Source organism: Pituophis catenifer, unplaced genomic scaffold, assembly GCF_029215685.1.
Source record: "Pituophis catenifer annectens isolate HBS135680 unplaced genomic scaffold, rPitCat1.0.hap2 SCAF_2, whole genome shotgun sequence".
Classification (NCBI taxonomy): Eukaryota; Metazoa; Chordata; class Lepidosauria; order Squamata; family Colubridae; genus Pituophis; species Pituophis catenifer.
Genome location: NW_027256882.1, coordinates 66,586,972 through 66,613,034, shown reverse-complemented (window position 1 = coordinate 66,613,034; position 26,063 = coordinate 66,586,972). Strand labels below are relative to the sequence as shown.

Sequence of the window (26,063 nt, the reverse complement as noted above, 5' to 3'; positions counted from 1 at the left end):
CAAGTTAAATTTTATGAATTTTCTGTAAAATTTGGACTGAAACTTGTTCATTTTCATTCTGAATAATGCTTCTACACTGTGGATGTAGCTTTGAACTCTTATGTGAATAATCCAATACAGATAGTCCTGGATTTATAACCATTCATTTAGTGACTGTTTGAAGTTACAATGACACTGAAAAAAAAAAAGCGACTTATAACCATTTTTCACATTTACAACCGTTGCAGCATCCCCATGGTCATGTGATCAAAATTCGAATGCTTGGCATCTGGTTCATATTTATGATTGTTCCAGTATTCTGGATCACGTGATCACGTTTTGTGACCTTCTGACAAGCAAAGTCAATGGGGAAGCCAGATTCATTTAACAACCGTGTTACTAATTTGACAACAGCAGTGATTCACTTAACAACTGTGGCAACGAAAGTCATAAACTGTGTCCAAACTTAATAATTTAAGCTTACTTAACAACTATCCCGCTTAGCAATGGAAATGTTGGGCTCAATTATGGTCATAAACCAAGGATTACTTGTAGAGTGAGTGGAAGCTCTAGGGCAGAATTTTCCTCTAAACTATTATACTGCATTCTACCCTTCCTGTTTCTTTGCTATTGTGCTTATCTGTTACTTTAAGAGTTATAGTCACTTTTGGTTTCCGGAATTGTAAGATTGAGTCTATAGTTTAGACTTCCTCTTGGTACAGCCATTATGGTACAGCCTGTTCAAAGTTCATGGTTTGTATAAAGGTTTTCATAATCAATGTCTGGGAAAAATGTCTGAATGAATGTCAAAATCTGTTAGAAACTTCGTGTTCTAGAATACGTGTTTTTCTAATCATTTGGAGGGAGAAATACTGACTCTAATACAGAACTTTAGTAGTGTCAGCTCACTAGCTTTTACCTTGGAACTGCATCTTAATTTCATTTACAGAAAGACTACTCAGAGTAAGACTGGTATCCCATGTGCTTATGGGGGGGGCGGCAGTGGTGAAATCCAAATTTTTTTTACTACCAGTTCTGTGGGTGTGGCTTGGTGGGCATGGCAGGGGAAGGATACTGCAAAATCTCCATTCCCACCCCACTCCAGGGGAAGGATACTGCAAAATCTCCATTCCCTCCCCACTCCTGGGGGAAGGATATTGCAAAATCTCCATTCCCACCCCACTCTGGGGCCAGCCAGAGGTGGTATTTGCCGATCTTCCGAACTACTCAAAATTTCCACTACCGGTTCTCCAGAACCTGTCAGAACCTGCTGGATTTTACCCCTGGGTGGCAGGGTATTGAATCTGATGGCAACTGGCTCCTTCCTCCACTAAAGCACCTTAGCAGGGTGAAACTTCAGCTAGGAGCATTTCAAATAACAGTTCAATAATTCTCATCTTGATGTTCCTCTATATTATGTTTTGATAAACAGATTTAAAATTCTGTCACGCTATAATATTGTTTAGAATCCTCTGCAGCCCAGAAGTGCTGCATTTGCAGGAAATTCTTACATTAGACCATGCACTTAATTTCTTTATATTCAGAAGACTGTGGACTGTGTATTGGGTGTTGGTGAATATACTTAATTAGATTCAATCAAATTTATAGGGCAAGAACCCAATAATGAAAGCATGCTAGATATAATCTTTCTTTACAATTACTGATATGGGGGTTAGTAACCAGTACATTACCCTCTGAGGGATAGTTACTTCTTTTCTCCCAAATTTCGCTATGTAGTATTAATAATTAAAACAATGGTTTGGTAATGGAACATTAGAGATGTCAATAGCATGACAATGCTGTTGTTCACTCAATGAAAAGCAATCAGTTATACAAAAAGGAGCAGGCCTTTGGGTCCAACAAAACCTGTAAAAGAGTTTGTCATTTGTGTTGTAGACTAGCAGCAAAAAGGTTTTGATTTTGGGAATCTATTTCTAGCCTTTTATGTACTATTCTGGAACCATTTCAGTGTTACAAGGAGTAGGTCAGCGATGGCCAACCTTTTCTGGACCGAGTGTCCAAAGTGCAGCCGAACCCCTAAAATGCAATACGTGTGTGGCCCCCATGCATGCACAGCGGCGGCCCGTGCATGCACGCATGGCCCCCACACACAGCCCACCCCCTGCACACATGTGCCATATGTTTGCCATCACGGGAGTAGGTATATAAAAGACCCCTCTCAGTGAATCAAATCATTATCCATTATCACTCCATACAGCTACTAAGTACTATATATATAGATTTATATTTCATTTCATGATTTACAAATATTTAATTACAAGAAGTTAAAAAGGAGTCACTTGGAAGCACCATAGGGCGTTAGCAGTTATACCAGTATATTATCCTTGCTAATCCAGAATACTGGGATTGGAGAAATCAAAGCAAGGAGACAGAATGATTGACCCAATACCTTCTCTTTAATGGACAGTGTGGGACTATTAGAAATGAAAACTCCACTTTTCTTTTATCACCCAGAAGGTGATGGTAGCTAGCTAATGTTGGGCAGAATTCAAAAATAGAGTCATACTTGCCTACTTATCGAATAAGAGACTACTAATAAATCCCAGAGGTGTAGGGTACACTGAGAAACTCAAAGAAGTTTCTCTCTAATATCTCTAACATCTCCAAGAAAACTGCATAGCATGGAGTCACCAGGAGTCAAATCAAGTTCCAACCAAACTTTGCTTTTTGCTTTTCTTTAAGAAACTGAATGCACTATATGTGTATCCATCAAGTAAAGTGAGAGAAGTGTTTGCTAAGGAGGTTTAAGAGGCCCATTTGTTTACATTTTTAATGCCAGTCTTTTACACCAAATAATTAATGTGAATGAATGAGAATCAAATTGCTTCTGCATAGCTTGGATTCTCCCTCTTTGGATACATGTATGATACCCTTGTTCATGTCAAATTAGTCATAGCTTCACAAGGAAAAGCCTACTAAAAAGAAATGATGTTATGTATGAACATAACGTATGAGCATATAAGTATAAACAAGTATAAGTACATACATATTAAATGAGTACGGATAAATGGGAACAGTAGGACAGGGACGGTAGGCCCGCTGGTGCGTTTATACATGCCCCCTTACAGATCTCTTAGGAATGGAGTGAGGTCCACGGTAGACAGTTTAAGGTTAAAGTTTTTGGGGGTTTGAGGATGTAACAATAGAGTCAGGTAGTGAGTTCCAGGCATTGACCACTCTGTTGCTGAAGTCGTATTTTCTGCAATCAAGTTTGGAGCGGTTTACTTTGAGTTTGTATCTATTGTTTGCCTGTGTATTATTGCAGTTGAAGCTGAAGATCATAGTTGGCTTTTTTAAAGTTATAATTTGGAATCCCGTCACTATGACCTTCTTTGCAAGGAGGTAAATTGAGAAGTCAGTCATGCTGTGGTCACTGTTAGAAAAAGGTTCCTTTGTTTGTAGTCCATAAATTGTGTTTAAACTGTTGCAGAAGATGAGATCAAGGCAGTTGTTGAGTCTAGTGTTGTTTTTTACTAATTGATCCAGTCCCAGAGTAGTAACAGTATTGTACAGGGTTGCATGTATAGGTTCAGTTGTACATTCATTTAGGGTCCAATTAATTAGAAGTAGATCTGGTGCTTTGGAGAATAGATTCTCCTCCTTCTCTGTGCAGCCCCTCAACTATTGGAAGACAACAATGGCGCCCACTCCCCCAATCCTTTCGTTGATAGGCTAGACATACCTAACTCATCCATTCATTATATGATTCAGCCTCCGGACTCTTTATCATCTATATTGATCTTCTCAACACACTTTCAGCATCTTTTTTGTGTCACGCTAACCAGAACTGCAGTATTCCAAGTGTAGCCTCACTAATGCAGTATAAAACAGTATTATCACTTCCTGTGTTTGTGATGCTATCCCTCTGTTGATGCATCTTAGGACTACATTGGCTGTTTTGGCAGCTGCAGCACATTGATGGCTCATACATAAGTGGTGGTCCACTAGGACACTTAGATCTTCTCTCACTTACTATGAGTTTAGAAAACTAGCATTCTAGGGAGAACACTAAACTGTAATCCTTTCACTAGATTTGGGGGTTTTCTAAATTCAAGTGGTTTTTGATAAGAGGAAATATATAAATTGATCAATTTTATTTGTATTTCATCACAATCAAAGCAGAGGCTTGGTGGTTCACATACATCAATAAAATAGATATATTTAAAGTTTTTTTTCTATAAATTTCTGGATCACCTATTCCAAATTTCTGCTATGTGTTTAAACATAATAATTTCCCCAAGTATCTGCTACTATGCTTTACCTATTTACCTAAAATCAAGTACCTGTAAATTAGAAGTACTGCCCTTCTGAATAACAGAATAACAGTTGGAGGGGATCTTGGCGGTCTTCTAGTCCAACTTCCTGCTCAAGCAGGAAACCTTCTGCGATTTATTTATTTATTTATTTATTGGTTCGATTTATATGGCGCCCTTCTCCGGAGACTCAGGGCGGCTTACAATGCGTTAAGCAATAGCCTTCATACTTTTGTATATACCTGCTTAGTAGGGCTTTTGCCTTCCCCTAAGCGGTGTGCTTTTTTATACAAAGTCAGCTTATTGCCCCCACAATCCAGGTCCTCATTTTATCTACCTCAAAAGGATGGAAGGCTGAGTCAACCTTCAGACAAGTGGTTGTCCAATCTCTTCTTAAAAACCTCCAGTGTTGGAGCACCCACAATTTCTGAAAGCAAGTTGTTCCACAAGTCTTTCTGTCTTCCTTCTATCCTTTATTGCCAATTGTTTTTTTGGACCATGATTTCTCGCAATTAGAATATTGTGAATTTATTGGTGATATATATTATAGCTAGTGTGTTTTACTTTATTTCACAAAGCTAAAGCCAATTCAGAATGAGAACAACTCTTCCCATCCTCATTCTGGATTGGCTATATGCCATCATGTTGTTTCATATACAACGAAACAACAGGAAGGAGACCTGAGGGAGACCGCCAACCACTCCAAGTGCAGGCATACAGGGGCCAACATGAGGAGGGAGGAGCAGCGCTGAACGAGCCACCCTGATTCAGGGGAAAATTCAATGGGGACTCAGATCAGCTGGCTCTATTCCTTGACTTGACTGAGGTCCACCTAGAGGACTACGGACACCTCTACCCATCCCACAGAGCCATGGTGAATACCATTGCTGAGAGGCTAGAGGGAGAAGCAGCCCTCCACAAGAGGAGACCCCCCACAAGAGGAGAGCCCCCAGCTGCAAGACATTGATGACTTCCTATAACAGCTAGAAGCCAGATTTGAGGAGGCGGAGAAGGATCCATATGCGGAGGATGAGCTCCAAAACCTAAAGCAAAGAGGGTGACCCATTAAGGAACACATCCGTGAGTTCAGGAGAGTCATGGGGAAGCTACCCCCTTTGCCAGACTGGCTGTTAGTTCATTTATTCAGAACAAGCCTGGATAAGCAAATTGCCCAAGTAACCACCTATTGGGACATCCCGAACTGACTCTCTGAGTGGTTCCGAGGAGCCATAAAAGTCAATGGTGGATTGCGCACCAATGACATTAGAAAGCAACTGGACACCAAGGAGAGGGGACAACTAGACTGGAGATCATCTGGTGGATGGGAAGCCACAGCACCACAGCTGGCCCCAAAACCAACTCTCCCAAGAAGCCAGCTGAAATGCTACAGATGCGGAGGAATAGGCCACATGGCATCTGTGTGCACGATCCCAGCCCCAAAGCCAAAGTCAGAGCCACCACCCATGGCACAACTGGAACGAGGCCCAAGGCATGTTGCTGACACATTCTGAAAAGCCCTCCAGGCCATAGAGATCCCTCCCCACCTAGCCGAAGGGGGGGAACTCCAGCCAACGATGACAAGTCATTGGATTCCTATGACAGTGAGGACGAAGGCAAAAATGACTCAATGGTGTGTGAACCGATCCATTCTTTAATCTTCCCAATACACCTCACAGCCCCAAAAACAGGAACCCAGGGGACTTTTCAAGCCCTAATAGACTCAGGCTGCACTAGATGCTTGATCAACCTAACCATGGTCCTGAAACTGGGGATTAGAGTGAAAAGACTGGCCCACCTGAGCAGGTTTGAACAGGTTGATGGGCCTATTGGCGGGGACCTATGTCAGCCACCTGATCGAACCAGTGAAGCTAGAGCTAGTGAATCACTGGGAAGCAATTCAATTCGTAATAGCTCACAAAATGACAGACGCGGTCATACTGGGGCTCTCCTAGACAAGTGGGGCCTGACCATCTGGTAGCAAGGGGGCAACCGGAGGCTGAGGATAGCAAGAGGGCCCCAACCCCCTTCACACCAATAAATAGAAGCATCACCCATGCAGGGAACCCTCCCAAAGGGCCCACCAGAACAACTGGCAGACACCTCCGACAAAACCCCAGAGGCCAAACAGATCCCCAGAGAATATCAGGACCACGTGGAAGTGTTTATCAAGGCCAAGTGCAATGTCCTACCCCCCACTGCAAGACATACTATGCCATTGAAATCATCCCCAGGGCAAAACTACCCAAACCCAAACTGTACACCATGATGCCCCGGGAAATGCAAGAAATGCACAAATACATAAACAAAAGCCATAGACATAGCAAGGGGGTTCATCGAGCCAGCCAAGCCACGGGTCGCAGCCCCAGTCCTGTTCAAAGAAAAAAAAAGATAGAACTATGAAATTATGCATTGACTTTAGAGGTATAAACTGCATGATGTACACAACCTATACCCCCTCCCTTCTCATGAAGGACATGCTATCTCACCTAGCCAAGGGAAAAGTCTACCAAATTAGAGTTCAGAGAAGTATACTACCGAGTCCGGATCAGGGAGGGGGATGAATGGAAAACAGCATTCAACTGCCCCCTAGGGAGCTTCCAATTCAAAGTGATGCCTTTTGGACTGCAGGGGCCCCCGGTGGTGTTCATGCAGTTAATAAACGAGGTGCTGCATGAGCACCTCTATAAGGGGGTCCTTGTCTACTTGGGCAACATCCTCATCTACACTGAGACCAGAAACGACCACATACTCCTAGTCTGCCAGTTACTGAAAAAACTTGTGGCAGCAAACCTGAATGTCAAGCTGCCAAAATGTGAATTTTCACCATGAACAGCTAGACTACCTGGGCTACCAAGGTCAAATGACAGCATAGAGATGGACCCAGCCAAAGTACAACCCATCCTGGGCTGGCAGCTCCCTTGCACCCCCAGACAGTTACAAAGCTTCCTAGGACTTGCAAATTTCTACAAGCAATTCATCCCCTCCTTCACGAAGATTGCCAAACCCATGACAGATCTCCTAAAGACAGGGGGCCCTGGGATGAAGCCCTGCCTGGGACAGCCCCTAAAGTGGGACCTAACTCGAGCTCCAATACCTAATCAAATGGAAGGGCTACCCTTTATCAGAGGCATCTTGGGTAAAGAGTAGGAACATCCAGGCCGACCACCTTATAGCTAAATTCCACGCAGACAACCCAAACAAGCCTGGGGGAGAATTGTAACCCTAAAATCTATACCTGTACTCAAACTCTTTGCTTTGCACAGGTTGCCTTCAGGAAGTGAGGGGAGCTGAATGTCAACTCGCAAAGCATCCCTGGCCTGCTCTCGAGTTGCCATCGGCAAGGGGGATGGGAAAATGAATTTTGCAGCTGCAGCAAGGAAGCACTTCCGTCAAAACAAAAGCACATTCCAGTCTCTGTCAAGGCCATCTCTACAGCTATCCACAGTGGCTGGAGGGGAGTGATCTCTACAACCCGTGAAATTGCTTCGTTGGAGAATGTGACTGATGACACACCTTGGGGGGGAGGGTGGAAACATGGTCAGAGCCAGGATGTAAATTAAGTGGGGTCAGAGTTGGCTTCACATGGAACGTGCTGACATGACGCTCCTAATAAATAACTGGATTTCTTTTGAAGCTTGGCTCGAGGCTCATGATTTAATTAGGGCATCGGTCGAACCCTGACAGTGCTCTCATTCTGAAAGGGTGACATAAATGGAACTGAATTATCCTTCAGTTTAAATTCACATTCTCTTTATTAAAACACTTGACAAAAGAAATGAAGGAACAATAGCAATTGCCACTTCAGATCAGTGTTAATATTTATGTCTCTGAAAGTCCTAAAATGTGAGTATTTATTTTATTAGGACAGATAAGTGTTTTTTTATCATAGACAATTTGTGTTTTATAGAGATAATACAACAATTTCATGAAACTGTTTTTCAGTGTTCCACTCTCATCTTCATTAAGACTGCCACTGATATTTCACAGCTTAATATTATCCATTTTTGTCTGCAAATCTATCTCATTATTACTTGGCAATACTTGATTTGATTTGAATCTTATTGCTTTTTTCCAATTATTGTTTTATTATCTATTATAAACTCAAAATGCCCTTTATGGAGGGATATCAATTGACTAAATGAATTTATATTTTCATGACAATACAAAATTCAGTATATTTTGTTTGATTTCACCAGTCCTGTTCATATAGTTTACATTTATCTCTAATACATATATCTTTTAGAATTATTGTCCCAAGTTTCTTCAATCATCTATTTACTTTATTCACTACCCTTCTAAAGATCATTCAGAAGAAAAAAAATATATAATTCCAGTGCATTTCAGTAGGTTATCTTTGCAGTTTGCTTATATCTAATAATTAATCATTTCTTTATTTCATTAATAAAAAAACAATTGTGGCACTAATCTAGCACTAAAAAAGGCTATTGACATTTTAAAGGTCCTTTGTGGTTTTAAGAAAATGCTTCTGTGCTTAAATAGCAAATTATTTTGCTACTTAAAATCAAAAGGAAAACAAAAACTCCCGGCCCAGGGGGGCAATAGAAGCAGATCTTGTAACATCTTGGAGTTGTTCAAGAATCAATATACTAATGTAGGCTTGCACAGACAGTATCTGCTGGGGAGTGTTGGGCTTCAGAGTTAATGACCACATTCTAGAAAAGAGATTTCCTGATGTTTTCTTCAGCTTTTCCAACAGCATCCCTATGGCCTCTGTGGCTTGTAAAGCATGATCTATCTACCTTGCTGCTGGGTTGTCCCCTTCTTCTCTTTCCTTCCATCTTTTCCAGGATTTGAGTCTTGGCCAGACAGTCAGGATGCCATCTAGATCAGGGTGGTTTACATTGTTCAGATGAGCAACCTTTTTTGTGGCCAGATATTTAAGGGCCACAGGGGATACGGCTGGGGAATCATGACATCTTTGGATTATTTGGGCCATTATTTTGATTTCTTAGAATTTGAGGTGGCTTAGATGTATGTTAAGGGTAGAAATGGAGCAGTGGTGGAATTCAAATTATTTTACTACCGGTTCTGTGGGCGTGGATTCATGGGCATGGTGTGGCTTTGTGGGCGTGGCTTTGTGGGTGTGGCAGGGGAAGGATGCTGCAAAATCTCCATTCCCACCCCACTCCAGGGGAAGGATATTGCAAAATCTCCATTCCCACCCCACTCTGGGGCCAGCCAGAGGTGGTAGTTGCTGGTTCTCTGAACTACTCAAAATTTCCACTACCGGTTCTCCAGAACCTGTCAGAACCTGCTGAATAGCACCCCTGAAATGGAGGCCTTGGCCTTTGGAAAGTCCTAGGTTTTAGGTTCTTAAATCCCTCCTTAAATATGGGCTGAAGCAGTCAATCTTGCCATAGAGATGTTCTGGTGGCTACAGATAAGATTTAGGGGACTTCATACAAACTCAGATTGCTCATCTGTGCAGGCATAGGAAAGAGCTCTGCATGCTTTCACACAAAAGCCTTCTGTAGTCTACAGGATACAGTACAATATAGAGCTGTGGTGGCACAGTGGTTAGAATGCAGTATTGCAGGCTAACTCTGCCCACTGCTAGGTGTTCGATCTTGATTGGCTCAAGGTAGACTCAACCTTCCATCCTTCATTTTATCCGTTGGTAAAATGAGGACCCAGATTGTTGGGGACAATATGCTGACTCTGTAAACTGCTTAGAGAGGGCTGTAAAATACTATGAAGTGGTAATAAGTCTAATAAGTGCTATTGCTATTGCTATTAGAGTTATTTGAAAAATGCTGTACCATTAACCTTAAGAATACAATAACTGGACTTGTGAAGATTCACACACAACGGATGATATTTGTTTACTACCATTTAATGGTTGGCCTGGATTTTTGCAAGTCGGATACAATAACTCTAATTAAGCTATGGCATCTCATTGTCATGAAAAGGCTACTGAGATACAACATACTCCTTACGATAGGTGGAAACACAATGTAAGTTGCCAACTATCTTTTGGTTAAAAGAAAAGTTTGATTGCACATCAAAACTATATTTAATCAAAAGTAAATTGTTTTGTGGTGGTATTTTTCAACTGACTCAAATGACATTAATCATTCTCCCAATGGATCAGGTGTGTACAGTGAAAAAAGTACAAACATAGACTTGTTTGTGAATTATACAAGTAACATTAGCATAAATTTGATAACAGAGGCACATGGGTATTTGAAATGATAAATAAAAAGTGCTCCTTAATATATCATAACCTACACAACGTAGTACACTCTACCTTTGACTATACAGCATCATTATTCATTTAGAGATGCTGCCATGTTATTAAACAGGGTAAATTACAACTCTACCTGGCACACAAGAGTACCTCTGGTAATAGTTTAATTTAATTTATATCTTGCTTTCTGCCCAAAGTGGGTGATCATAAAATACCAACTGTTGAAAACAGTTTTTCTTTCTATAACTCACTTTGGGGGGGGGGCAAATAGTTACAAGACATAACCCAATTCAAAGAAATTGAAGAGCCTTGATAGTACAGTGGTTTAGTGCACCCTGTTATTAACACAGCTGCCTGCAATTTCTGCTGGTTCGAATCTCTCCAAGGCTCAAGGTTGACTCAGCCTTCCATCCTTTCTAAGGTAGGTAAATTGAGGACCCAGTTTGTGGGGGCAATAAGCTGACTTTGTATAAAATATACAAAAGAATGAAGGCTATTGCTTAACGCATTGTAAGCCGCCCTGAGTCTCCGGAGAAGGGCGGCATATAAATCAAATTAAAAAAAAAAAAGAAATGACATAAATCCACTATTGCAATCTAAACTAGCCTTAATCAGCCTTGTGTCTTTAAGAAATGTTAGGTTATAACACTCATCATCCCCAGGGCAAATCACCATGCTGGCAAGATAGGATATAGTTGTACACATATTTGTAGAGAGCTTTAGGTGGGGATTAACTAACACCCAAAGCAATATTAATAAGAGGAAACAAAAGTAAACCCCAACTAAGTCTTTGCTACTAGAAAATAAGTCTTGCTGCATTCTCACAATGAATTGAAGTAGGTGTTTGCGATATACTTAGATGTTACATTGATGATCCTGAGGTAAGCCTCCTTCCTCAGCTTGTCTTTCCTACCAAATACTAGTGCCAAGATACCAGCCCTTTAAAGCTTCTTTGGTCACATATATTTTCAGGAGATAATGCCAAAGATAGTGTAACATCAATGGCATTTATCTACCACTTCTGATAAAACGCTTTTCTGGCCATTCACTTTTCTACTCTTCTGTGCCATGTGCAACTATTAAGCAGCCTGTTGCACATTCTTGATAGAGGTTTGAGCAGGGGGTGTCTTGGTTATAAATCACTTGGATTATAATACTTTTTTTCCCTATAACTTCTGTTTCTGGAATCTGAAAAGTAAAACGGATGGGACATCTACTTGCAGAACTTCCAAATTTGAAAAGACCAGGGGCACATACGTAGAGGGGTTGGGAAAGACAGATATGCTTTCCAAATATCACCTTTTTTCTTGTTAGTAAGAATGTATTATCTTCTATACATGCTATCACCTCCTCTTACTGCTCAGATTTATTGGATGAGGCATGGTGCATTACCACTCTCAGGGAGTCTGTGAATCTTCTTTTCTATGCTGTTTAATGATACACAGTGCCTATATCCCATAGCATTAAAAATGCAATTGCTTTTAGTTGTTGCAGTTGTTAGAAATCTAATTCAATAGTTTATGGTCTGTTGTTCAGTCTGACATATTTATTTATAGCATACACTACCCTTTTAATTATCTGGAAAGAACTGTGTTTTCATAGGACTCAGGGGTGTTTAATGTAAAGCCCCTTAATATTGGCTTTTCACTGGCACACAACAATTAATTTTATCTTTATGGACCAATTAGAGTTAATGGATGGGAGAATGTATTTAAGAGGCATGGTCTGTTTTGCCAGGACCATTCTTAAAGAGCTAATAAAAGGACCCTTTCAGTTGAATAATTGGTTGGATTAATTGGTATCTCTTCCAAGGCCTAATGTAAGCACAGTCAGATGTATCACCACCAAACACCTTTCCATCTGGTCACATACAAAAGTTCTATCAGTTTTGACTGAGGTTGTGTTGTAGGCATTGTCCACATATGGAACATGGCCCAAGGAGAACCATTGTTTCTTTTCATCCCTTATGTCATTTGCTCATTTTAAGGGGAATTGTCTGTCAGTGCAGAAATTGTTCCTATCTCATGATTTAGACTTTGTTAGCATTATCGAATCCCCTGCTTCACTATTCTTTCTGTTTCAGTTTGGTTCTTGTTTTGTCTTTGGTAATGTAGAGAATATGTTTCAGTATGTACTGGATGGAATTACCTGATTGAAATGACAACACCTCTTAATCATTTATAGTGGCATTTTAAAATGCTACCATGATTCTAGTCTGCATTCATAAAAAATGAATGCTGTGAAAAGACATTTTGCTTTACACAAAACTCAAGCCTGGAGACAGCTGTGTTAGTTCTGAGCATGACCCAGGGGTGAAATCTCCAGGTTCTGGAGAATCAGTAGCGGAAAGTTTGAGTAGTTCAGAGAACCGGCAAATACCACCTCTGGCTGGTCCCAGAGTGGGGTTGGAATGGGGATTTTGCAGTATCCTTCCCCTGGAGTGGGGTGGGAATGGAGATTTTGCAGTATCCTTCCCCTGCCTTGCCCACCAAGCTACGCCCACATAACTGGTAGTAAAAAAAAAATTGAATTTCACCACCGGCATTGACCTATCCATTAGGAATAGGCATAAGAAGCTTGTCAGAGGGTTGGGAATACCCTTTACCCTATGAAAAATAATGGAAGGGATTAATTTGGAGTAAAGGTGATACAATAGTCATTTCAGTTCCACAGAACCATCCCACAGATCCCAACTCTCTGCAGATGTGTTCAACTATATTGCGATTCTTCCTGAGAATTCTGGAAATTATCCTCCGCCTTATCCAAGGAGGCAACTGATAAGGGAAGGTTAATCTATTCCATAGAGCAGGGGTCTCCAACCTTAGCAATTTTAAGACTTGTGAACTTCAACTCCCAGTGTTCTCTGGCAGTTGAAGTCCACGAGTCTTAAAGTTGCCAAGGTTGGAGACCCCTGCCATAGAGCACTGCTGTTTTTTTTATTATTCCAAATAACAGGACAGAAAGCAGTGTTACTGATAGAAGAGATTATTTGTAGCTCAGGATTGGACTGTGGGGTCCTTGGTGTTCTCTAAATGGATGCAAGTCCTTTCAGGTGCAGAGTTCTCTGAACACCAAGCTCAGAGCACACCAAGAACTTCACAGGATGCAGTGTGCTCAAACTTCAAGACAAAAAGATTGGATTTAAATTAAATTACCCGATAGTAATTGTGGTTTCCTAGTGAATTAGATCAGGGGTCCCGACCCCTGGTCCAACTTGTTGACACAGAAACTTGTGCCAAGAAGCAAAGCCCCATCTGTGGGATGCAGGCAGCATTTATTTTAAAGAGAGGCTGGACACCATTTTATTAATCTGTGTTCACTCTAGTAATAGTAATAGTTTGTGTGTGTGTGTGTGCGTGTGTGTGTGTGTATATATATGTATATGTATATGTATATGTATATGGATATGGATATGGATATGGATATGGATATGGATATGGATATGGATATGGATATGGATACGTATACGTATATGTATATGTATGGACCAGATTCTCTTTGAAATGTTTTCCACATATATAGTTGATTCTTCTTTCATCAAACACAATTCTAATTATCCCTCCTTATCAAGAAACACATATTTCATGAAGTTGCAAATGAATATGTTCATTGTTAAGGAATTGATAATGGTGGTTCTACCTACACACCATGGACTAGATGTATCGTTATAGAGTAAATGGATGCAAGTCCTTTCAGGTGTAGAGTCTATGTCAATGTATAACAAAGTAGAAGTCTCTCAGGCAGACAACAGCAGTGTTAAAAAAAGAGATGTTTCACCTATGCTTTCCCTTTATTTCATTTCTCTGCCCTTTTTTCCTCCCCAAAAAATGTAGTGGTCTGTAACAAAAGGTGCCCAAGACAGATGTTGGCAAGTAAATGGAAGAAATTAATAAAGCAGAAGTAGAGGTCATTAGCAATCCAGTTGATATTGAGAGTCTAACTCCCATCACTCTACACCAGGGGTGTCAAACTCAAGGCCCACTGGCCAAATGTGGCCCACAGGCTGCTTAGATCTGGCCCACAGGGCCGCCCTTGAAACAGCAAAGGACTGGCCCATGGTGCCTCTGCCAGCAAAAACAGAGTTCGGGAGGGCCATGTGTGGTGGCTCTTTTTGCTGGCAGAGGGCTGCAGGAGGCCATCTTAGTCAAAAATGGAGCCCGGGAGGCCACGTGGGGCCCTCTGAGCTCCGTTTTTGCTGGTAGAGAGCTGGCAAAACAAATTACTGGCAAAAGTAGATCCCCCAGTCCTGCCCAGGCCACCATAGGTGCCCCTGTCACGAGTGACATTGAGCTGGCCACAACAGCTTGGCCACGCCCACCTGGCCACGCCCACCCAGCCACCCGAGGTCAAATACAACCCTGATGTGGCCCCCAATGAAATCGAGTTTGACACCCCCTGCTCTACACCTACATAGCTGATGATAGGTAATAATTATCATCAAAGAAGACCAGGTTCTCTTACTGTAACTGCAATGTTGTATCTTCCTTTAATTTGGAATACTTTCTTTAGTTTGGAATATTTTGCTTGGCCACATAATAGAATGTTTAAATTGCTGACAATGTATCATTCTTTTCGCGTATCCAAACTTGATATTATTATTATTATATTTCATTATGACTATACAAAGCTGCTTTAAACTGTATGAGACGTTGGTTCATTTAAGTTGGAATTGTTCCTCCTGATTGGCAATGGTTATTCAAGGTCTCAAGTCATGGTCTTGACCACTATTGTAATTTGAGATTTTTAAATGAAGATGGCCAAGAATGAACTACATATACGGCATTGGCTCTAACGCTCAACAATTCCTTTTCATGGACTGTATACAAAGAAATCCCTCTTCTCTCCTATGGTTCTTTAGGCCAGCATGGAACTGATTATCCCTGAATTTTCTGTGAGCACTTTCCATGGAAAGTATGGACAAAGAGTCTGGCAACATACTCAAAATAAACTATAAACAACTTGATTCAAGTTACTTGATAGGGCCAAATTGCCAGAGATAAACAAGGCAAGAGTAATAATTTGGATACAAAGCTTATAAAAGAAAGAGAGAGAGAGAGAGAGAGAGAGAAAAGGGATTAAAAATAATTAAGACCATGTTTATAACCCCAGCGCAGTGTTATTGGTTCATATATGAAACCTTCCTTTCCTTTGCTTGATTCCAGGGCTCTGAGTTGAATGACAAATTTGTTAACCGAATGCCAAAATAGTCTATCTTAAATAAAGTTTATATGCAACATTGGATATTCAAAGTCCATATCACTTGGCAGAATAAGGCTGATGTATGCTGCATTTATAAATCTTGCTGCCTTCTTGGATTTTTTTAATGTCATATTATAGAATATCACTTTTATATAATTCTCTTGAAAGGTTAAACATCCATCATGAAGCTGAAGTACTACATATTACCATAAGTGATACACACAGCAGAACATCAGGGAGTTTAGCAATGCACACTTCAGGGTGGTTCTTACACTATTTCACATACTTTGGTTACATTGGCATATGCCTTTGTAAGAGATTTCTGAATGACCCCCTTTCATTCAGTTGTTTCTTCCCATGATGAACAGTGGAATTTGATTGTTGGGTTGGCACATAACAGCCTGGAAAAATCTGGAAATAATATTACCAAAACAATTATTCTTTTTATATTCTCCAACTCATTTGACTGTAAATTTATATCAACAAATTATTCAGTCCCCGCCAGGGAAAATTCCATGTTTTGTTCCACTCAGTATATAAACTGTATTATTCTTTGTGTTCAATCACTGGGATGAAGGCCCTGGAAACGGTTGCAGCATACTCAGTGTGAATAAACATACTATAAACAGGTCAGAGAAGGAAATGTACTGAAATAAAGCATTTTATTATTTAATTATTCTTAATATTTTTACCAATTGAGTTCCCACAAATTATATGCAGGATATAACAATATGAATGTGGAATAATAATATAACAAAACAGTAATAACATTCTGCCATGAATGACTCCACACAGTAAATCTATCTGTAGTGGACCATTGCATATGAACTACTCTACTGATTTTGAACATGTTAACATTTCCAGGTAATCTTTCAGAACAGATCCCTGTAGTTTATAGTTACTCAATTATGAGATGATAAGAGAATGAATGGCCATCTTCATATAAAACAATAACTTTACACTTCTACCAGGAGATATGAAGCCAGAAGCCCCCTTCTGAATTAATAACCATTCTCTCTTGCTTGGGTTGAATCTGATTCTCTTTTTCCACATCCCATCCTGGCTCTAATGTAGGAGGTGACCAGGCTGAGCTCAAAGGTGGGGTCAAATGCATCATCAGTCTGGAGTCCCTACACCCCGCACCCTCACCTAAAGTCTGTTTATTTTTATCTGGCACAAATTTGCCTTGATCCTTAGTAGATCAGATTCTTGTGTATGGGTTGCATGGAATAAACTTTTGAACTCTATCCTGGTTCCTGGTTTCTTGTGCCTGAATTAAGCAGCCTCCAGCACTAGGTCAGGATATCTTCACATTCCAGCATTCAGACTGGGTGGAGATAAACACCTGACTATAATCTGCATATCGATGATATAACATCCCAGAATGAAAGATGACCTCTTCCAGTAGCTTCATGTAGTTGTTAAACATGATTGAAGACAGGACAGAGATCTGAGGTACCTTGTAATAAACTGTCTTAAGTCCTGTCCTCTCCCACTGCCACAAGGTACTGGACTCACCCACTTAGGAAAGGGTAGAGTCATTGTGACATGGTGCCTTTGAGAGATACAGGACAGCAAGATCTTGGCTCCTCACATCTGAATTCCTCCATAAGAGTGACTAATATGGGCCCAGATAATCCATGTCCTCTAGAACTGTGCAATTGTCACTTTGCCACTATTTCAACAAACTCCCCGCTCCACACAAAGGGGATGTTGGAGATGGAATAATAGATAGCTATTTCCAGTGCATCCAGAATAGCCTCTAGAATGGGATGTGTGTATGTGAACTAATGCCACTTTCAAACAAATGGAACTATCCCTTCTCTCAAAGTGTATTGACCACTGCCTGGACCCAATTTCCACTCTTCTCCCAGGACATCTAATCAACCATATGAGATCTAATCCACATGTGGTAATCTGACTTTACAGAAGATCCTGTCCACTTCCTTGAGATTCATAGGTTTAAAACTTTCCTATCACAAGATATCACCTCTATCATCTCATTCAGATGCCATCTACAGTATCCAGCTTCCAAGTTGAAATAAATACGAGCAATTTCATCTATGAAATAATCAGCTGGACAATTTCAATTTATACTGGAAGAATCTTCCAGACCATCCTTCCCTAAAAGAATTCTGGATATTCTGAGTAGTACTGCTGACCATTATTCTTCAGACACAATAAAGCAGAAAAGTCATCCTATTCTTTTTATCATCATATAACAAGCTTGAATTTGAGCTCATCCCCGTGTCTGGTTGAACTCACTTCTTGTGTTCTGCTAACATCACTCCAGGTACATCTTTATTTAATTCATCTCCTGAAGGCTTACAAAAATTCAAGGAACCATCTGGGATTGCCAAGAGATGAGTGATTACTCAGTAATAGTCCTATCTAGTGCCCTAGCTTCTGCTTAATAAGTATAAACCAACAGAGGTAATATTTCTTCTTCCATCTTTTCACCACAGTAGCAGCTATGGGAAAGAATGATTGCTTACTTACCCACTTAACTTCCACAGCTGAAGAATTTAAAGTATATATTGAGGAAACTGATGCTGAAAGAAATGGAGGTTGGATTCAGGCAGTGGTGAACCACTCTTTGAAAGGAGGGATATTCCATTTGCTTTGAATGCGGCATTGGTTCATCCTCTATTCTAGAGGCATCATAGAAATACTATATTGAAATTCATGCTTTTAGAAAGTTCACGTTTAAAAAAGGTGTATCTGGGAAATGTGTGTTTAAAATAGTTTACATTAGAAAAGCGTCTTACATAAGTTACAGGTAATATATACAAACCAAAACATTATTTTTTCTGCAGAGAATATAAATAAAGCAATAGGAAATTAGATTTGTGAAAATCAGCACTACCAATATGGACTGGATGTGAATTGGATCACATATTGCTATTTCTTGCCATCTTATTTATCCATATGGTAGCTAAATTGTGAAGCAAATTACCCTGAGAAAGAATGGATGGATAAAGTGTCCTTAATAGTTAGGTGAGTATTGAAATTTGGGTCTCATCAGTCCTCTAACCACAGCATCATACTGGCTCTAAGCCAGCTCTTTCTCTTCGGCTTAGTCTGCAACAAGGCAATAAGCATGGTATTTCCCATAGGGATACTGTGAGAGAAAAGGCCTGATTACAGAAAAACTGCTGTATAAGCAAAAAAGCATCAACATTGGGCATTGTTCTTGCTTTGAAGGAAATGTCTACCAAACATTTAACCTCTGTTACTGAACTGCAAGCTAAGGATTTCTTGTTTCCTTTGCTAATTCACACACAGTTAAAGATCCTATTCCTGTATCCCAGGTATTATTTTCCATATTTTGCTGGTGTTTGATCTCTCCTATTCATGGTTGAATAGAAAATGAAATCAATAGTTCTGCAATTAGGATTGACATTAGTCCTTTGATACGGTTTACCCTTATAGATGTGTCATGCTGTTTTCATGCTGATTTATTTATTACTTGAATACAGGATATCCTTTAATTAAAAATAGGTTAACCACAACCCAATGGGGCATGGGTCTCCTAACTATAAATTATGAACTTGGTATGTTAACCCATGGTTTTAATCCTTAAATAATATGTGCCATATGGATAATACAGGATGTACATTAAGAGCACATACTTTCCCCTGACAAAGCCAGGCATAATGGTTTCACCAAGAGAGAGAGAGAGAGAGAGAGAGAGAGAGAGAGAGAGAGAGAGAGAGAGAGAGGGAAGGAGGGAGGGAGGGAGGGAGGGAGGGAGGCGAAGAGAGAGGGAGAGAGAAAGATGATATAGATACATATATAGATAGATGTAGATAGATATATGTAAATAGATATATACATACATACAAACATGCATACATACACACGTGAGAGTGTGTGTTCCATGTGATGTGTAACAATTTTGAATATTTCCTTGTTTGTCATATATGTATATGTCCATATGTATATGTGATAAACAATGAAATATTCAAAATTTGTTTACTACACATCATATGGGACACATGCCTTTCAATATAGAAAGTTACCTAATATAGAGGAAAAAATAATGTGCCCATTTTTATTATGGAACAAATTCAGGACCATTTTTTATACAACAAGGACTTGTAGTCTTTTCAGACAGAGAATTACATCCAACCACTGAATGTCATCCTGGAAGCTGCTTTCTTACCAATAGGGACATCCAGGTCAAAGAAGTGGATCGGCCAGAAATTCACATCTCTGTAATATTAAGATTAATATTAACCTGAGATTGTTGTCATTATTTATCTAAAAGATGGATGTGATAACAGATAACACCAAAGGTTTATAGAAAATCTTGTGGGGAAAATGGGTCAAAAGCCAGAGCTTTCTAATGAACTGTGCGGAGAGTGATCAGAGAATGATAAATATTTGAGGGAAAAAGAGTGATTGAATGCTCAACTTTGAATGTTCCGCTCTACATTTTACTTTGCAATTTGTACCTCCGACCATTAGGTGTGCACTAGAAACAAGCATTTAGACTTTAGAGCTAAGGCCAATTGCCTTTCCCTGCAACAAAGATAATTTTGTGTGGTGATGAAGCTGCTTACTTAGATATCAGAAAATGGTGAGTTCTAGGCCTCCTTTAGGTATGACAGCTGGCTGGGTGATTTTGGGCCAATCCCTTTCTCTTAGCCCACCCCCTGCCACAGGATTATTGTAATGGGGAAAACAGGAGGCAGGAAAATTAAGTAAGTGTCGAGTCCTACCGGAGCTCGCCATCGATGGGGGGTATGGGAGACGAAGGAGCGGAGATAAGCAGCTGCAGCGAACACACAATCAGTTCCTGATTGATGACGTTGCTGGGCCCTCCGATTCTGCTGTCCCTGCTGCTCTGGAGCTCGCAGCTGTTACTGTTAAGGGAGTGGGGGGTGCTTGATTGATAATCACCACAGCTGTTACTGTTAAGGGAGTGGGGGGTGCTTGATTGATAATCACCGGATGTATGTTTAAGGGGCTGAGTTTTGTTAAATAGCGCTGTGGTGTGGTTACACCCAGCGCTGACTTTGAACCAAAACACCGACTTGTACTTTACTTTTGATTGCGAGTTTACCATTGCCAAAGTAAACCCTGATTCTCTGTGTGTTACTGGTGATTATTTACTATCGCAGTTCTGAACGAACGACAAGCCGAGAGAAAGTCAGCGCTTGGTTCCTTTTCGCGAGAGGTGAGGATTCCCTGTGGCTTTGCAGCAAAGGGGGATATGGCAGAAGGGACGGCATTGGAAGACCAGGAGTGTGGTGGAGATGTGGAGGGGGAGGAACTGCTGATAGAGGAGGCGAAGGAGAGTGTGGAACAGTTGGCAATGAAACCAAAAGTCAAGCAACCCAAGAGCGCCCCGCCCCAAATGGAGGAGGAGAGTCTTACAGGACAACGGGGTCGGACTGGGGATTGGTGGCACAGCTCTGTTCTCCTCGGGCCGCGGATGCCAACGCCCCCTCGCTTGGGAGCGTCTTTCCAGGGCTGGAGGGAAAGACGATGGACTGATGAAGATGAAGGGGATTGGGGGTATCCTGCCTCATCCGGTACCAGTACTATGGATATGCTGCGTGAGCGTTTTGGGGAATCTGGATTTCATGACGCCCCATCCTGGCACCCTGGGTTGCAGGGCTGGAGCCTCCAGGTTCTTCTTGGCAGGATACAGGGGTGACCGCTTCGGAGACCCAATTCCGTCTCACAAGTCCTAAATTGAGGATGGAGCGGACCTCTATACGATCCACAGACCAACCCCCTCCAGAACAAGACCAAGGTGCCTCGTCGGGAGACCTTGGAGCCGGTCCTGAGCCCCAACCGACGCAAATGGCAGGGGGCTTACCTGTTGGGGGTCGCGGGGCGGTGAGGGACCGACCTAGGCAGGACAGGAGAGCGACTGGCGCAGCGAGGACCCCAGGCCCCATGCCTTGGCCTCCGGGGCCCCCACCGGGGTTGTGGGTCCCTAAGGCTGTTTGGGGACCGCCTGCCCTGCAGACTTCCTTTGACGGAAGCCCTGAACGAGTGGCTCTTTTCTTAAGCCAGGTGATAAGCCATATGGACCAATATGGACAGTGGTATCCCTCCCAGTGGGCTATGGTGGTTGCTGTTACGGGGGTCCTGACGAGAGAAGCGGCTGAATGGGTGGCAGGCCTCCATGCTAAACATGCAAGAGAACTGGTGGACATGGGGCGCTTTCTGGAGGCTCTTCGTGCCAGATTTGAAGACGAAACAAGCACCCAGGTTGCAGAGGGGGATTTGTTTGTGCTTAAGCAACGGGGTGTACCAGCAAAGGACTATGTACAGGAGTTCCGAAAGATTGCGGCTCGGTTGGTGGGGTGGCCAGAATGTCTTCTGGTGCACCAATTCCATAAAGGACTAGACTGTGATTTACGGCAAGCCTGCGTGTACCGGGGCTTGCCCCCCAAGTTGAGTGTGTGGTACAAGGCAGCCATCGAATTGGATGTCGGTCTCCGAGAATTCCGTATACGGGGTGAAGGGGTTGCAAGTCAAGGAAAACGACCAGCAGAACACACACAAACACCCAAGGAGACTAAACCAAATGCTGGTTCCGGCTTGGGAGAAAGGATCCAGTGGCCTGCGTTTCGTTGCTTCAGATGTAATCGCCTTGGTCATCGAGCAACCGACTGTCCTCATCCCATGCCCCGCAGCTCGGACCAGAACCCCCCTCCTAGAGCTACATTGAGAGGCAGAGGCCGACCAACATCCGAGCGGTCCCAAATGACTCGAACATCCTGTACGGAGAGGGATCCCCTAGCTACAGATACTAAGAAAGTGGTGGCGGAAAAATTCCCGATTGTGGCTGGGGATAGTGATGACGACGATGAGGACCCACACGACCCGATGGTGAGCGACCCCATCCGACCTTTCGTGGTACCAGTCGTACTCCGAAACCCACGGGCAACCACTGGACGCCAATATGAGGCATTGATTGATTCAGGGTGTACTCGTTGTTTAATTCGTAGGGCAATAGTTGACGAACTTGGGCTGCGGGTTGTGCGGTTGAGAACCCCTATTACCTTTGAACAAATGGATGGTTCATTGCTGGGAGGGGCACCAGTGACTCATATAACAGAAACGGTGCACCTCGATATTGGGGAGCACACCGAAACCATTCGGTTTATTATAGTGGAGAAAATGTTAGAACCAGTGATTTTAGGATTGGCATGGTTGGACAAGTGGGCTCCTACGATATGGTGGGAAGGGGGTTTTCGCAAACTCCGATTACCGTTGGGACCTCCCCCTACCAATGAGGAAAAGGAGCCAGCAGGGGGACCTCCCCCTACCAATGAGGAAAAGGAGCCAGCAGGGGGAATAGAAGCAGAGAGCCCACCATCAGACACGACGTATCCTAATGTGCATAGGGATCTCGCCAGGGTCTTTAGTGAGGAGGAATGTGAGACCCTGCCCCCTCACTGGCCTACGGATTGCAGTATTGAGTTAATACCCGGGGCGAAGCTACCCAAGCCCCGGATGTATTCAATGACACAACCCGAACTAAAAGAATTAAGAAAATATATAGACAAGAATTTGGCCCGGGGTTTTATCACACCCAGTCGATCAAAGATGGCTGCCCCTGTCCTGTTTCGGGGGAAGAAAGATGGGGGTTTACGCTTATGCGTTGACTTCAGGGATCTCAATGCAGTGTGTGTGGAGCCCCTCTATCCACTTCCCTTAATGAAGGACCTGTTAGCTGCCCTAGCCACCGGTCGTATCTTTACGAAACTCGACCTACGCGAAGCGTATTATAGGATACGAATCAAACCAGGGGATGAGTGGAAAACAACATTCAATTGTCCCTTAGGAAGCTATCAGTTCCAGGTCATGCCGTTCGGACGACAGGGCGCCCCTGCGGTGTTCATGCAGTTCATCAATGAAGTGCTGCATGAACATCTGTACAGGGGTGTCCTTGTATATTTAGATGACATCTTGATTTACACGCAAACTGAAGAAGAACATATATCTCTGGTCCGACAGGTCTTAGACAAGTTATTAGCTGCTAGGCTGTACGTGAAACTATCCAAATGTGAGTTTCACAAAAAGAAGATAGACTATCTAGGCTATAGAATATCAGAGAGCGGGGTAGAGATGGATCCCAGAAAAGTCCAGGCAGTGCTTGAATGGCAGGTCCCTAGAACTAGAAAGCAATTACAGAGCTTTCTTGGCTTTGCCAACTTCTATCGGCAGTTCATTCCCAGATTTGCTGAAATAGCCCTACCACTAACGGATTTGTTACGGACCAAACCGGCCACGGCTAAACCAAAGCCGGGACAAGCGTTGACGTGGTCGTCAGCGTGTCAAACGGCTTTCGAGCAGTTAAAAAGAGCCTTGATAGTACAGGGGTTTAGTGCACCCTGTTATTAACACAGCTGCCTGCAATTTCTGCTGGTTCGAATCTCTCCAAGGCTCAAGGTTGACTCAGCCTTCCATCCTTTCTAAGGTAGGTGAAATGAGGACCCAGTTTGTGGGGGCAATAAGCTGACTTTGTATAAAATATACAAAAGAATGAAGGCTATTGCTTAATGCATTGTAAGCCGCCCTGAGTCTCTGGAGAAGGGCGGCATATAAATCAAATTAAAAAAAAAAAACACTCTTTGCTCAAGAACTAGTACTCAAACATCCAGACCCAACACAGGCATTCGTAGTCTAGGCAGATGCTAGCGACGTGGCTGTAGGAGCAGTACTCCTACAAAGAACACAGCAGGGAGGGTTACAACCTTGTGCCTATAAGTTAACCACGACAGAGCGGGCATGGGCGATCTGGGAAAAAGAGGCATTCGCGGTCCATTGGGCGTTGATGACATGGCGACATCTCTTGGAGGGGGCGTCTCATCCTTTTGAGGTATGGACGGACCATAAAAACTTAGAAGCCTTACAAACGCCCAGGCAACTATCTCCCAAACAGATAAGGTGGGCACAATATTTCCAGCGTTTCTCTTTCCAGTTGCGGTATGTTCCTGCTGGGAAAAACTTCCTGGCTGATGCGCTGTCCCGGATGCCACAGTATAATAGCAAATGAGAGGAAGTAATAGAACCTCTAATTGCACCTTCCCAAACCCTATTAAGACTTACGGAAGTAGATGGTCACTTACGTACTGAGTTTAAAACAGCTTTACAACAGGATCAATGGGTAATCCAAAACCCCTCTATGGTTAGCTATAATGATGGGATAGCGTGGAGGGAGAATAGAATATATGTTCCGGAACGTTTACGGAACGTGGTGTTATGCAGGTGCCATGATGCCAAATCAGCAGGCCATTTTGGGTACTTAAAAACTCTACACCTTGTGAGGAGGCAATTCTGGTGGCCACGAATGCGTAAGGACATAGAAACATACGTAAAGGTTGTGCAACCGCCAAACCCTGGTCTGGACGACCGTTAGGATTATTACAAACAGTCGCGAATCCTAGCAGGCCATGGGAAGAGATCGCTATGGAGTTCATAGTCGATCTCCCCCCTAGCCATGGCCACATTGTAATTTGGACGGTGGTAGATCTGTTTTCGAAACAGGCCCATTTTGTGCCATGTAAAAGTATACCATCCGCGCGACAATTAACCGAACTCTTTTTGCAACATATCTATCGTCTCCATGGAGCACCTAAGAGGATTATATCTGACTGCGGTGTTCAGTTCACCTCTAAGTTTTGGAGACGATTTGTCCGTTTAATCGGATCCTCTCAAGGGTTAAGTTCAGCATTCCACCCGAGCACTAACGGAGCGGCTGAACGGGCCAATGCCATGGTCGAAAGATATATCAAATGCTACGTTTCCTACCAGCAGACAAATTGGTCAGGACTCCTGCCTTTCGTCGAAGTCGCATATAACAACATACCACACCGCAGTACTGGGTTCTCCCCTTTCCAAGTAATATACGGCCAAGAGTTTTCAGCCATTCCAGAGTTAGATCCCCCTATGACAGATGGTGACACGCCACGCGGTTGGGCCGATAAAATTAGTCATGTATGGCCAAGTGTAAAAACAGCATTACAAAAGGCAGCAGACGAGTACAAAAAATATGCAGACAAGAAAAGGGCTGATCCAAAACCATTCCGGATAGGAGACAAAGTATACTTGTCTACGAAATACCTTAAACTCCAACTACCCAGTAGAAAATTAGGACCTAAATATATAGGACCATTTCCTATAACACAAGTCATCAATCCCGTAACCGTAGCTCTTAAACTTCCCCCTCTGTTCAGTAGGATACATCCCGTATTCCATAGCAGTTTGGTGAAACCGGTGACAATAGAAAGGCCAGGTACCTCGACTACTCCACCGGGTCCCGTGCATACCAACCAATATGAGATAGACCGAATATTGGACTCCAGGGTTCGTAGGGGGATGTTGCAATACCTTGTGTGGTGGAAAGGATACCCTGTAACACAGGCCTCGTGGGT

General features: G+C 42.4%; 1 protein-coding gene across 1 annotated transcript in view; it reads left to right on the top strand.

Annotated features, from left to right (window-relative positions):
* The window catches only part of FGD5 (FYVE, RhoGEF and PH domain containing 5), a 144,874-nt gene that overhangs the window by 3,097 nt on the left and 115,714 nt on the right, over nucleotides 1–26,063 (top strand). The gene's annotated exons all lie outside the window — the stretch shown is intronic.